Source organism: Lactuca virosa, chromosome 3 (genome assembly GCF_052849685.1).
Source record: "Lactuca virosa cultivar CGN04683 chromosome 3, Lactuca_virosa_CGN04683_v6, whole genome shotgun sequence".
Taxonomy (NCBI): Eukaryota; Viridiplantae; Streptophyta; class Magnoliopsida; order Asterales; family Asteraceae; genus Lactuca; species Lactuca virosa.
The window spans coordinates 233,896,415-233,910,272 of record NC_136428.1 but is presented as its reverse complement, the minus strand read 5'-3'; positions in this window follow the sequence as shown (position 1 = coordinate 233,910,272).

The following is a 13,858-nucleotide window of genomic DNA, read 5'->3' as shown; positions in this document are numbered from 1 at the left end:
CATAGATACAAGAACAGTATCACAGTCATAACAACATAAAGTTATTTGGATGTTGAACACTGCAGCCAAACCTGGGCAGTTATGTAATCATATATGGGATTAATATATCCTGATCAACTATATTGGTTTGAGATATGACCAACATGTGTTTGGGAGTGAAGGTAGTGTTGCAGCAAGTCTAAAACTTACCAACTATACATATACAGAAGAACTCTACAATAGAACATCAAGTTAAAATACTATAGGAGTATTTTAGGCACTGTATACTAAAAACAAACTACATGAAAACAAAGGACTCCTACATGTAGATCTATAAATATTAAGTGTATATATTACGGTTATATATAATTAAGGTTATATATAGACTTAGAATGTGTGATTTAACGTAACTTCCCTTTTCCTTGTTTGGATGTGGGGGTAGAGTAGAATCATTTATTCGAAGGTCTATTAGACTCAAGTTATATATAATTGGTATATACTTTGTATTATAGATGGACCCAGTAGGAGTTATATCATACAAAATTCATTATCTATTAAATATAAGTTTCTCTCATAGAAGCTTGTATTTGCAATCTATATTTACTAATTATATTTGATATTTCTTATATCCCTATTCTTGCTTAGATAACAATGGCTGGATTCCATCTACCCGGAGACCCGTACTTTCCCAATCAGGGAAATGGAGGGTTGCCCAGAATACCAATTCACGACAAAACTTCCAAGGCCTGACGCCTCTGTGGGCGGTAAACTTAGATAGGTGGAGTAACGAACAGGGTCAGAATCATCCTTACCAAGGAGACCGAAGCTTCTACAACCTGGAAATAGGAGGCTCGGCAGATAGAGCCCTGCCGGTGTTAGTTCGCCGTGTGGCGTGTAACGATGAACAAGGAAGAGTTGCTATCGACCGAGTCATGCAGGTTGATGTTGCTGCTGGAGCCAACACCGTTCGCATTCGCAACCTAGAAAACAGTCATCGCGTGACAAGGGATCGTACTAATTTCTTGCTGAGAGAAGTAGCGGTATCTCAAGCCGAAGTTAAAGAACTGCAAGAACGACAAATAACACAAGAAAGGCGCATGTGCGAAATAGAACGCCAATTAGCCAAATCCAGGGCCAGATCTAGTAGGAAGTAGATCATACTCTACTTGTTTACTACTTACTCTTTTGGTTATAGTCTAAGTCTTCGGATATGTTCTAGCGTTATTTTTCATGTTTTTCTGTACGGCCACGAAAATTTCATTTTCAATAGGTCGGTTTAATGTCGATGTTTTCCCAGTATTATGGTGTATTGTAGACCAGTTTAAGGTCAAGTTTTCCAAACTCTATGTACTTAATATACCAATACAATCGACATGCATTTTCATACTCTTTGAAAAATAACCACTCAAATTCACAACACCGTTCGCATTCGCAACCTAGAAAACAGTCATCGCGTGACAAGGGATCGTACTAATTTCTTGCTGAGAGAAGTAGCGGTATCTCAAGCCGAAGTTAAAGAACTGCAAGAACGACAAATAACACAAGAAAGGCGCATGTGCGAAATAGAACGCCAATTAGCCAAATCCAGGGCCAGATCTAGTAGGAAGTAGATCATACTCTACTTGTTTACTACTTACTCTTTTGGTTATAGTCTAGGTCTTCGGATATGTTCTAGCGTTATTTTTCATGTTTTTCTGTACGGCCACGAAAATTTCATTTTCAATAGGTCGGTTTAATGTCGATGTTTTCCCAGTATTATGGTGTATTGTAGACCAGTTTAAGGTCAAGTTTTCCAAACTCTATGTACTTAATATACCAATACAATCGACATGCATTTTCATACTCTTTGAAAAATAACCACTCAAATTCATATTATCCTGTTGCAAGTCGTACTTGTAGTAGAATCCTATTTCCAATTCCTTACAAGATTCATATTGAACTAAGTGTTTTAGTTCAGAGATATCATATTCATGTTCATTCTTGATATATTACCATCTTTCCATCTTTTAACTTTTATAGTGAAAGATGCCTCTACGGAGAAACCCAAGGCATGTCAATGTTAATGAAGCGCCAACACCACCTCCGGCACCACCTCCTCAATTTGACGTCGCCATGTTTCAGGCGGCGGTCATTGCAGCGGTTGCAGCTGCTATGTCCTATATAAACAATACTGGTGCTAGTGGATCAGGAGTTGGTGCGCATCCCTCCAACAACGGCGAAAGTCACGGGAACTCACGAGAGTGTACCTATAAGGACTTTTCAAACGTCAAACCCAGGACCTTTAACGGGACTGGAGGAGTTATGGCGTTAAGGCAATGGATTGAGAAAACAGAGGCAGTCTTCGAGATCTGCTCCTGCCCGGAAGGTGGCAAAGTTAAATTCGCTGCTTGTACCTTTGCTGATATAGCCCTAACATGGTGGAACGGCCATGTTAAGTCACTGACCTTAGTAGTTGCTAACTCAATAAGTTGGGAGAACTTGAAAACAATGCTGATGCGGGAGTACTGCCCGCGGGGTGAAATTCAGAAACTCGAGCAAGAGCTCTGGGATCTTACTATGGTTGGTTCAAACATAACAACCTACACTAATAGGTTCTGTGACTTAGCGATCCTTTGTCCACAAATGGTTGCTCTGGAGAGCAAGAAGATTGAAAGATACATCTGGGGGCTGTCACCCCAGGTTCAAGGAAGTGTTATTGCTTCCAGGCCTGTTACCTTTGACAGTGCCAAAGAGTTGGCACAGTCGCTTATTGACCATGGAGCCCATCAAAACTTAGTGGTTGCTGCTCCAGAACCACCCAAGGGAAACAACAACAACAACAACAACAACAACAACAACAACAACAACAACAACAACAACAACAACAACAACAACAACAACAACAACAACAATAACAACAACAAAAACAACAACAACAACAACAACAACAACAACAACAATAAGAAATCCTGGAATAAAAGGAAGGGAAAATCTTCTCAGGAACCCTAAAAAAAGCAACAGTTAGTGGCAGTCCATGCTGCTACTATACCTGTTGTTGTTCCTGTTAACCCTGCACCAGCTAAGCCTTATGCTGGTAACCTCCCTAAATGTAACAAGTGTAGTTTCCACCACAACGGAAATTGCCGAGAATTGCAGTGTCGAAACTGCAACAGAAAAGGGCATATTGCCCGATTCTGTAAATCACCACCCCAACCGATTAACCAAGTACCTGCCGCTGGAGTAGGTTAAACGTGTTATGGATGCGGTGATGTTGGACATTTCAAAAGAGATTGTCCGAAAGCTGGAAATTCCGGTGGAGTTAGGAGGGTACTGACAATTGGTCACGAAGAAGTTGTGGCAGAACCTACGGTGGTCACGGGTACGTTTCTTCTCAACAATACTTATGCATGCATTCTATTTGATAGTGGTGCTGAGAAGAGCTTCGTGAGCCATAAATTCGAACACCTACTAAAACAAAACTCCCAACCACTAAATGAAACCTTCACAGTAGAAATGGCTAACGGGAAGTCTGAATACAGTAATGATATATACATAGGATGTACCCTTACCTTGAATAACTTTTCTTTCCCAATAGACCTTATGTCGGTCTCTATCAAAAGTTTTGACGTCATTATTGGTATGGATTGGTTGTGTTCTAACCATGCCGACATCCTATGTTATGAAAGAGCCATTCGCCTGAACTTGCCAACTAACGAAACTCTTATCATCTATGGCGACAAACCCAGAACGAACCTTCAAATCATTTGTTGCATCAAGGCACAAAAGTACATTCGCAAGGAGTACTGTGCTTTCTTAGCTCACGTGGTAGACAAAAAGCAAGAAGTGAAAGATATCGCGAGCATTCCAGAGGTATGCAACTTTCCTGATATATTTCCCGACGATCTCCCAGGAGTGTCGCCCGAACGATAAGTCGAATTCAGAATCGACTTAATCCCTGGGGCTACCCCTGTAGCCAAATCCCCCTATCGTCTTGCACCTTCAGAAATGCAGGAATTATCCAGTCAGATGAACGAACACCTTAGCAAAGGCTTCATAAGACCAAGCTTCTCACCATAGGGAGCATCGGTTTGTTTGTGAAGAAGAAGGATGGATCATTCCGTATGTGCATAGACTATCGCGAAATGAATAAACTTACCATTAAGAATCGATATCCTCTACCTCGCATTGACGATCTATTCGACCAACTCCAAGGTGCGAGCTACTTCTCGAAAATAGACTTAAGATCTGGGTATCACCAATTATGAATATTGGAGGAGGATGTTCCCAAAACAGCGTTCAGAACTCGTTATGGTCATTACGAGTTTGTAGTGATGCCTTTCGGATTGACGAATGCACCTGTTGTGTTCATGGACTTAATGAACAGAGTGTGTTGTCCGTACCTGGACAAATTTGTCATAGTCTTCATTGACGACATCCTTATCTACTCAAGAAGCAAAGAAGAGCATGGCCAACATCTTCGTCAAGTCTTGCAAACACTGAGAACAGAGAAGTTATATGCGAAGTTTTCAAAATGCGAGTTTTGGATTAGGAAAGTTGAATTCCTAGGTCACGTGGTCAGTTCAGAAGAAATACACGTGGACCCTTCCAAAATAAAGTCAATTGAGAACTGGTTAGCACCTAAAACACCTACAGAAATCCGTCAATTCTTAGGTCTTGTTGGCTACTATCGTAGATTCATCCAAAATTTCTCCCGAGTTGCTAAACCACTTACCACCCTGACACAAAAAGGTGTAACTTTTAGCTGGGCAGAGAAACAAGAAACAGCGTTCCAAACGCTGAAGCGAGCTCTGTGCAGTGCACCGATCTTGTCTCTTCCTGAAGGGACAGAGGACTTCGTAGTGTATTGTGATGCTTCTAATCAAGGGCTTGGATGTGCTCTTATGCAACAAGGAAAGTTTATATCCTACGCCTCGAGACAGCTAAAAACACATGAGGCCAACTATACAACACATGACCGTGAACTGGGAGCAGTGGTATTTGCTCTGAAGATCTGGAGACATTATTTATATGGCACGAAATGCACAATATTCACGGACCATAAAATTCTTCAGCATATCTTCGACCAGAAAAAGATGAACATGAGACAACGGCGATGGGTGGAGCTACTGAACGATTACGAATGATAGATTCGTTATCACCCTGGTAAAGCCAATGTAGTAGCTGACGCCCTTAGCAGAAAAGAATACTTGGGGCGCCGAGTAAAGTCGTTGACCATAACGATCCATTCACATCTGTCAACACAGATCAAAGAGGCTCAACTTGAGGCCTTGAAACCCGAAAACGTGGCAGGTGAAAACCTGAGAGGAATGGATAAGAACTTCGCAATCAGGGGTGATGGATTCTATTGTTTCATGAACTGGATCTGGACACCAAAGTTCGGTGGTTACAGAGACGTGGTTATAAATGAAGCACACAAAACCCGATACTCCATTCATCCAGTGTCACACCCCGAAACCGATGGCGGAAACGTTCCGGGGCGGAGTGACGTCATGTAGAGTATCACAACCAATGTACATAGCAAGCATAGTAAACACAACCATTACATTACATGAGAAGGTTTTACATTTGTTTGAAAATAAAGTACTACAAGTTTCATAGGTGCATTAATTGGAACAAGTGTAAAGACGAGTCTTCTAGATGCTCCGTCTTCTCCAAAAGATTGACAAGAGTACCTGTCTAATGAGAACCTGAGAATACAAGCAATTTTGAAATATCAGCATAAAGCTGGTGAGTTCATAAGCGTATTTTGTTAAGGAAAAATCGTTTATTTAATCCAGTGTTAAATAATTCATTTCCTTTTGTAAAGGTTTACTGTAATATTGAAAAGCCATCGTTACTGAGTTATGAAATACATAGGCATGTTTTTCCCAGAAAATCCCATATTCTCTAACATGTAAGTTAATTTGAATAAGATATGAAAATCATAAGTTATGACCCTGGAATTACCATCCAGTACGAAAGTAGGTAGTTTTAATACATAAAACTATTAGATTTGATCCCTGGAATACCATCCAGTGTGAAAGTAGGTACTTTTAATACATAAAACTATAGTTGAAATAAAGTAAGGAAAATCCGTAACCAAGTTGGTTTGTTAAATACGTATTGTGAGCCGTATAACCATACTGATATGACCCGTGACCTCCTTGACGTTCTTCAGGCGTCGTTCGATTTACAAAATTTGTCACCCCAGGCGTGCCCGCCTAACTGTAGCTAACAGTTTAGGTGTGGGATTGTCAGTCCCGAATAGATCTATCCACAAATTTCACGTTCTCCCTCCAGGAGACTCTGGTTATACTTCCGGTGAGGATTTATTGGTATCCCGAAGGATATAACGAAGATAAGTCTCACAAGCTAGTATTTACAGATTTTTAGATGATTCAATTGTTTTCGAGTTTCGAATTAGTTTGGAACATAGTAGAGTATAAATAATTAAATACAACATAATTATTTAGCATGATACTCTAGATTAGACATAGATAAACTAAATCAGACATAGTTTATATTTTTGACTTTGCATGAAATCGAAATTCGTATAACAAGTGGTAAAGATCCCCAAATTATTCCCATAATAATTTGCACAGTTTGATAAGTTTTTCCCATTTAGATTGGAAATGTTTGATAAGTTCCATCCAGTTTTAGGAAAACTATGTAATTATATTTAGAAAATATCCCTTATGCTCTGCCTATTACAAGAGGGATAAAGTAACATAAGTTCATCGGAGAATCGTATAATTACATCAGTTTCTTTCAAGTTATGAAAACCTTTATGATTTTGCTTGTATTCCCCCCCTGAAAACATGAAAAACTTGGAAAAGGTGTAGGGGTATGAACTCACCTGACGAGAATGTGTCGAGTAGGATGCTAGAAGACAACTTAGGACTTGAACACACGCAGGGTCCTAAGTAATATGAGGTGATACGCAATTGTATCTAATTAGTAATTATACTACTAATTAAACAAGTAGGCACACTCAATTCAAGAAAACACTTGATTCCAAGTGTTAGGAATGATATGGGTTGCATCTAGGGAGTGTATGACCTAGCTAGGAGGGTTTATTCTTCGAGTGTAAACCCTTGGGGAGTTTACGGTCCAAAGACCACATCCCCCATGAGTTTACGGCCGTAAACTCATGAGTGGTGTGTTCTTGGTTGATTAATGACCTTATCTTGCACACGGGAAGGTTCTAAGGTTGATTCCATGGCTTAGGAAGTGATCGGGACATGAAATGGCCCAGGAATTAGGGTTTACGGTCCTTGGACCACCCTTGGGGAGTTTACGGTCGTAAACTCATGGGTTTACGGTCCTTGGACCACCCTTGGGGAGTTTACGGTCGTAAACTCATGGGTTTACGGCCGTAAACCCACCCTTGTCCATGTTTGTCCATTTTCCCTACGTTTTGGTGTTTTGCAGGCCATTCATGCAAGTTCTAGACTCAAATATAAGCCATGCAAAGTGTTTGGAGCATTAAAACACCCTTGGAAGGTGTTTACGGTTTTGGGAGACGTTCCCAAACCGTAAACTCAAGTTCATGCTCATTTGGACATGTTTTAGGGTTCTAAGATCATCTAAGCAAGTTTCGAGGCCATTAGACATGCATTGGGAGGGTTAAGGAGCATCAAAACCCCATGGAAGGGTGTTTACGGTTCTTGAACATTCAAGAACCGTAAACTCATGTTTATGGCCAAAAATTCATGATCTTGTGGTTCTAACTCCATGCATGTAAGGATCTAAGCATTAGAAGAGGTTTGGAAGGGTTTTGGGGCTTCAAAACCCCCATGAAGGAGTTTACGGTTTTTGGGAGGCTCCCCAAACCGTAAACACGAGTTTTTGATGCATTTGAGAGTTTAAGACATGGATTTGCATGCATGTTAGGATAAGCAACTAGTTAGGAAGGATCACTTACCAATTTGGAGCTTGAAAGTGAAGATTCTTGAGAGAGTTCGATTTCTAGAGAGAGAGTAGAGAGAGAAAGTTGAAGTGTGGGAAAAGCTCAAATGGTGGTCACTCCACCCTTTTATGTGTCTAGAGTTAGTGACCCGGTGGGAATACACCCAATACGGACATTAAACGGAGCTTAATATTTTACCCGGGTAAATGACCATTACCCGTATTAGTCGTAGTCTAGAAATTTTCAAAAGATTATTTAGAGTGTTTTCACTCAAATAAATATTTCGTTTCAATACATAGGAAATAATAATAATTCTAAATGAATTATTTAATTTGAAAGTGAACGGAAAAACCCAAAATAAAATAAATTTTATTAACGGCATGGGTTATGTTAACGGAATATCTTTCGGGTTGTCACATCCAGGTTCAGACAAGATGTATCTCGACCTTAAGAAATTATACTGGTGGCCTAACATGAAGGCTGAGATTTGTACCTTTGTGGGCAAGTGCCTTACTTGTGCCAAAGTCAAGGTAGAGTAACAGAAGCCTTCAGGTCTATTTCAACAACCTGAAATCCCTGAATGGAAGTGGGAGCGGATTACGATGGATTTCATAACTAAGTTACCCAAGACATCTGGTGGTTATGATACTATTTAGGTAATCGTCGATAGATTGACCAAATCTGCACACTTCTTGCCAATAAAAGAAACTGACAATATGGAGAAGCTAACAAGAACTTAGCTCAAAGAGATTGTTAGACTGCATGGTGTGCCAATACCTATTATTTCTGACCGAGATAGCAGATTCACCTCTCGTTTCTGGCAGTCTTTACAAAAATCTCTGGGAACTAGGTTGGACATGAGTACAGCCTACCATCCACAAACAAACGGACAAAGTGAGAGGACAATTCAAACTCTAGAAGATATGTTGCAAGCCTACGTGATAGACTTTGGAAAGGCATGGGATACTCATTTACCCCTTATCGAATTCTCTTACAACAATAGCTATCACACTAGCATAAAGGTTGCTCCATTCGAAGCTCTCTATGGCCGCAAGTGCAGATCACCTCTGTACTAGGCTGAAGTGGGTGATACGCAACTAGCTAGAGGTCAAGTCCCGGACAATACTCTCACTGGTCCAGAAATCATTCGAGAAACCACGGAGAAAATCATACAAATTCGGGAGCGACTTAAAGCTTCCAGAGATAGACATAAAAGCTACGTTGACAAAAAGAGAAAACCTTTGGAATTCCAGGTTGGTGACCGTGTTCAATTGAAGGTCTCACCCTGGAAGGGCATGATACGTTTTGGAAAGCGTGACAAGCTAAACCCAAGGTACATAGGACCATTTGAGATTCTTGCTAGAATCGATCCAGTAGCTTACAAACTCCGACTACCTCAAGAACTAAGTAACATACTTCCTATCTTCCACGTCTATAACTTGAAAAAGTTCTTATCCGACGAAACTCTTGTTATCCCACTCGACGAGATCGAGATAAACGAGACCCTCAACTTTTTGGAAGATCCCGTAGAGATCCTAAACAGGGAAGTCAAGAGAACCAAACAAAGTTGTATTCCGATAGTGAAGGTTCGCTGGAATACAAAGCGGGGACCTGAATTCACTTGGGAGCGGGAGGATCAAATGCAATAGAAATATCCACATCTTTTTCCCTAGTGTTTCTGTATTGCTTTTGTAACATCCCAAAATTCAAGGCCAAAAATTTCATTTTTAAATAAGTTATTATAAAACCATAAGTATAAAAACATCTGTAATAACATCTCATGTCAAAACCAAAGTGTCAGTAATCGAAACATGTTATCATGAAATAATATCAGAGTGTAATCCCAAAGATCTCATGTGCGGAAAACATGGTGTGATGCGCTGCGATCGAGCCGGCTCCTTTCCTTTGAAAACGAAGTACCTGAAACCAAAACTGAAGACCGTAAGCACGAAGCTTAGTGAGTTCCCTCATCATACCACAAACCATACAATAACATACTGTCAGGCAATTCTGGGGTGCCTGACCTGCCCAGGTCAAGCCATTCTGGGGTGCTTGACTTACCCAGGTCAAGCCATTCTGGGGTGCTTGACTTACACGTCGGTCTATCTCAACCGACTACCGGGGACTATTTCACCCCTACCACTACCACATAATAACATAACATGAATATACTGCCAGGCATTTCTGGGGTGCCTGACCTACCCAGGTCAAGCCATTCTAGGGTGCTTTACTTACCCTTCAGTCCTTACGACTGAGATACGAGGACTATTTCACCTCCAACTACTACCACATAATAACATAGCATAAACATATTGTCAAGCAATTCTGGGGTGCCCGACTTACACTTCGGTCCTAACAACCGAACTTGGGGGACTATTCCCCTCCTACTACCACTATCACATATAACATATCTTGCTAGCATATAAACATATCAGGTAGTAGCAAACCTAGATGAAAATCACAAAGACAATCATCTAACATACAACTCCTACTAGTGGGCCGGCATTGTGGCCGTAGATCCACCGCTACTGGAAGGTAACTCACCTCACACTGCTGAAGTCCCGTATACACAATCCGAGCTGTTGGTTGACAGATTCTCGAACTGTTAATATCAAACATCACCCAATTAATAATTCGGTCCCAACACAAAAATCATAAGTCCATGCTTGGGGTAAAAGACTACTTTACCCCCATCTTAGCTTGATTCAAGCTTAAGGCCCAATCCAAAGGCCCAAAGGTCAATCTGTGAATCAAGGCCCAACATATGGCCTAATTTTCCAAATTGGGCCCAAACCTTTACATGGTCTCACTCTAAGGCCCAACCATTTATTCCAGTCCAACCTTTGACATTCTACTGGCCCAATATCATATAATCATTAAGGCCCAAACTATGGCCCATCTATGGCCTAATTTTCCAAATTGGACCCAACTCCTCATATGGGCCTTACCTCAAAGCCCATTAATTATTCTAGTCCATTTGATTGATCTTGTATGGCCCATTAATAACCCAACCATCAAGGCCCAATAGAAAGGCCCAACAATAAACCCAAGTGAAATTAGGGTTTCACATAAAATGACGATTAGGGTTAAGTGTTTATCACTTAACCCATTAAGGACTTAATCCATTAAGTCCATCACTCTTCTAAATAACTCATATGGTGTGATTGGGCTTAATACCCACTTCCATTCCAATAGCCCAAAAGTGGGTCCCGATAAGTCCAAGCCCATAAATCTAATATTAGGGTTTTCTAAACCCTAATTAGGGTTTCCAACCCCATCTTAGCCCAATAGGTCCAATAGCTAGGTCTTTTGATCAATTAAGGTTCATTAGGCCCATTAGGGTTTTCCTTAGGTCATTTAGGGTCCATTAGACCCATTAGGGTTTTCACTAGGCCCATTAGGGTTTCAAGCATCCCAAACGAATCAAACTCAACAAGGCAAGCACACCGCCACCCGACACGGTGGCCGGTGGCGGCAGGAGACGGCAGCCACCACCTCATGGTGGTGGTTATCGATTTTCTATTATTATATATACCGATTACAATTTACAACCCAATCTAAAAGGCACACGCACACACTAATCTAATAAAACACACACACACAGCCACCCTAGTGGTGGTCGGCGGTGGCTCGTGGTGGCGGTGGCTATTCTCGATCTTCCACCTAGACAAAACACACCCAACATACGATTCCGGTTTGTTCAAGAGTCCAGCCACCCACCTGGTGGCTTACGGCGGTGGCGGCAGCTGATTCATGATAGCAGCGACGCCGGAAAGTGGAAGGAATAGCGGCAAGCGGCAGAATTGCGATGACAGCCACCACCTCACGGTGGTAGCAGCGGTTCTCTTGATTCCTGTGAGCAAAATAACGCACATAAACTCCGATTAGCTCCATAAACAGCCCTTAAAGGCAACACAGATGCATTTAGCCACCTACAAGGTGGCAACACATCGTCGAAACGCCACTGAAATGGCGACCAACGGCAGTTACGGCCCCCAACAGCTAGAAAAATGGATGAAGGACATGGGAGATAGTCTCACCGAGCATTCCGATTGCACACAACTCGTGCCCGCCGGTCACAGCTCCGCCTTCATTCTTGGTGGGGCTTCTCCAGCCGTTCACGACATCACCGGAGGAGGCAGAGGAGGTTATGGTGGCGTTCAATGACAGGGTAGGGGAGTTTAGGACGGTAGTCAGGTTTGTCGTGCCAATGGCGGCTGAGAAAGGTCCGAAGGTGGTGGTCGAACCCAGCTATGCGGCGACAGTCGGAGATGCGGCGTCGAAAGGATGTCGGCTGATGCATAAGTAGGGTTAGGGTTTGGGTTTGATACAATATATATGAGGGTTGCATGAGGGGGTGGCGAGTTATACCCATGACATTAAACCTTGTTTCATCTTTACACTTCCAGCCCCTCACATACATAATCTTTTCATAATAAATCTAAAACATCCCAAAAACACGGTCTAAAAATTTCGTTTTAATTTAATAATAAAAAGCATAGTCTCATATGTCATAGAAAATCATAAACAATGTATCTCAGAATACTATAACAACTGTCATGAATATCAGAGTATAAACATCCCAGGCTGATCAAATGGTGTGTGCACTACAATCTTCCCGAGCTCCTCTTTTGAAAACTAAGTACCTGAAACCAAAACTGAAAATTGTAAGCATGAAGCTTAGTGAGTCTCCCCAAACTACCACATACCATACAATAACACATATTGGGCCTTGCCCACTGCATCGGGCACCGCCCGGCATCGGACCGAAGTCCGGCATAACTTGGGCCTCGCCCAGCATCGGACCGAAGTCCGGAATAACTTGGGCCCCGCCCGGCATCGGACTGAAGTCCGGTGTAAACTGAACATAACATAAACATAACATATAACATAATCACACATACTACATCGAGCTTGCCCGACATCGGACCGGAGTCCGGAACATATAACACATATCATAACATGCATGAATCAAGAAGACATCAAGCATACATTACTACTTCTCGGGACCACCCCGGCATCGGACCGAAGTCAGGAACTACTATCATCTAAACGGGCAAGCATTGTGGCCGTAGACCCCTTCCTAATGGAAGGAAACTCACCTCACATTGTTGAAGTCCTGATGACAAAACCATAGCTGCTCGATGACAGATTCCCGATCTGTCAATATCAAAATAACACCCAATTAATAATTTGGTTCCAACTCATAACCATAATAAGTTCATACTTGGGGAAAAAGACTACTTTACCCCTATCTTAGCTTGACTCAAGCCCAAGGCCCAATCCAAAGGGCCAAAGTCTAACTATGGCTCAAAGCCCAACATATGGCCCAATTTTCCAAATTGGGCCCAAACCTCAACATGGTCTTCCCTTAAGGCCCAATTGTTTAGTCGAGTCCAACATATCTCATTCTAAGGGCCCAATATCATACAACCATCTAGGCCCAAACTATGGCCCATCTATGGCCCAATTTTCCAAATTGGGCCCAAACCCTCCTATGGGCCTTACCCTAAAGCCCATCTAATTGTTCTAGTCCATATGATCATTCATGGACGGCCCATTAACAATCCAATTACCCAAGCCCAATGGGAAGGCCCAACACAAAGCCCAAGTGAAATTAGGGTTTCACATGAAATGACAATTAGGGTTAAGTGTTTCTCACTTAACCCATTAAGGACTTAATCCATTCAGTCCCTCACTCTACTAAATAAGTCATATGGTGTGATTGGGCTTAATACACAATTCCATACCAATGGCCCAAATGTGGGCCCCAATAAGTCCAAGGCCCAAATACTCACAATTAGGGTTTTCTAAACCCAAATTAGGGTTTCCACCCAAACAAGGCCCAATAGGCCCAAAGTTAATCTTTAAGCCCATTGGGGTTTTGCTAGTGGGGAACCACCACCTACCACCTCGGGTAGTGGTGGTCAATGGCGGCTCACAACGGCAGCCACCACCCTAAGGTGGTGGTTTTCAATTTCTTTCCATTAA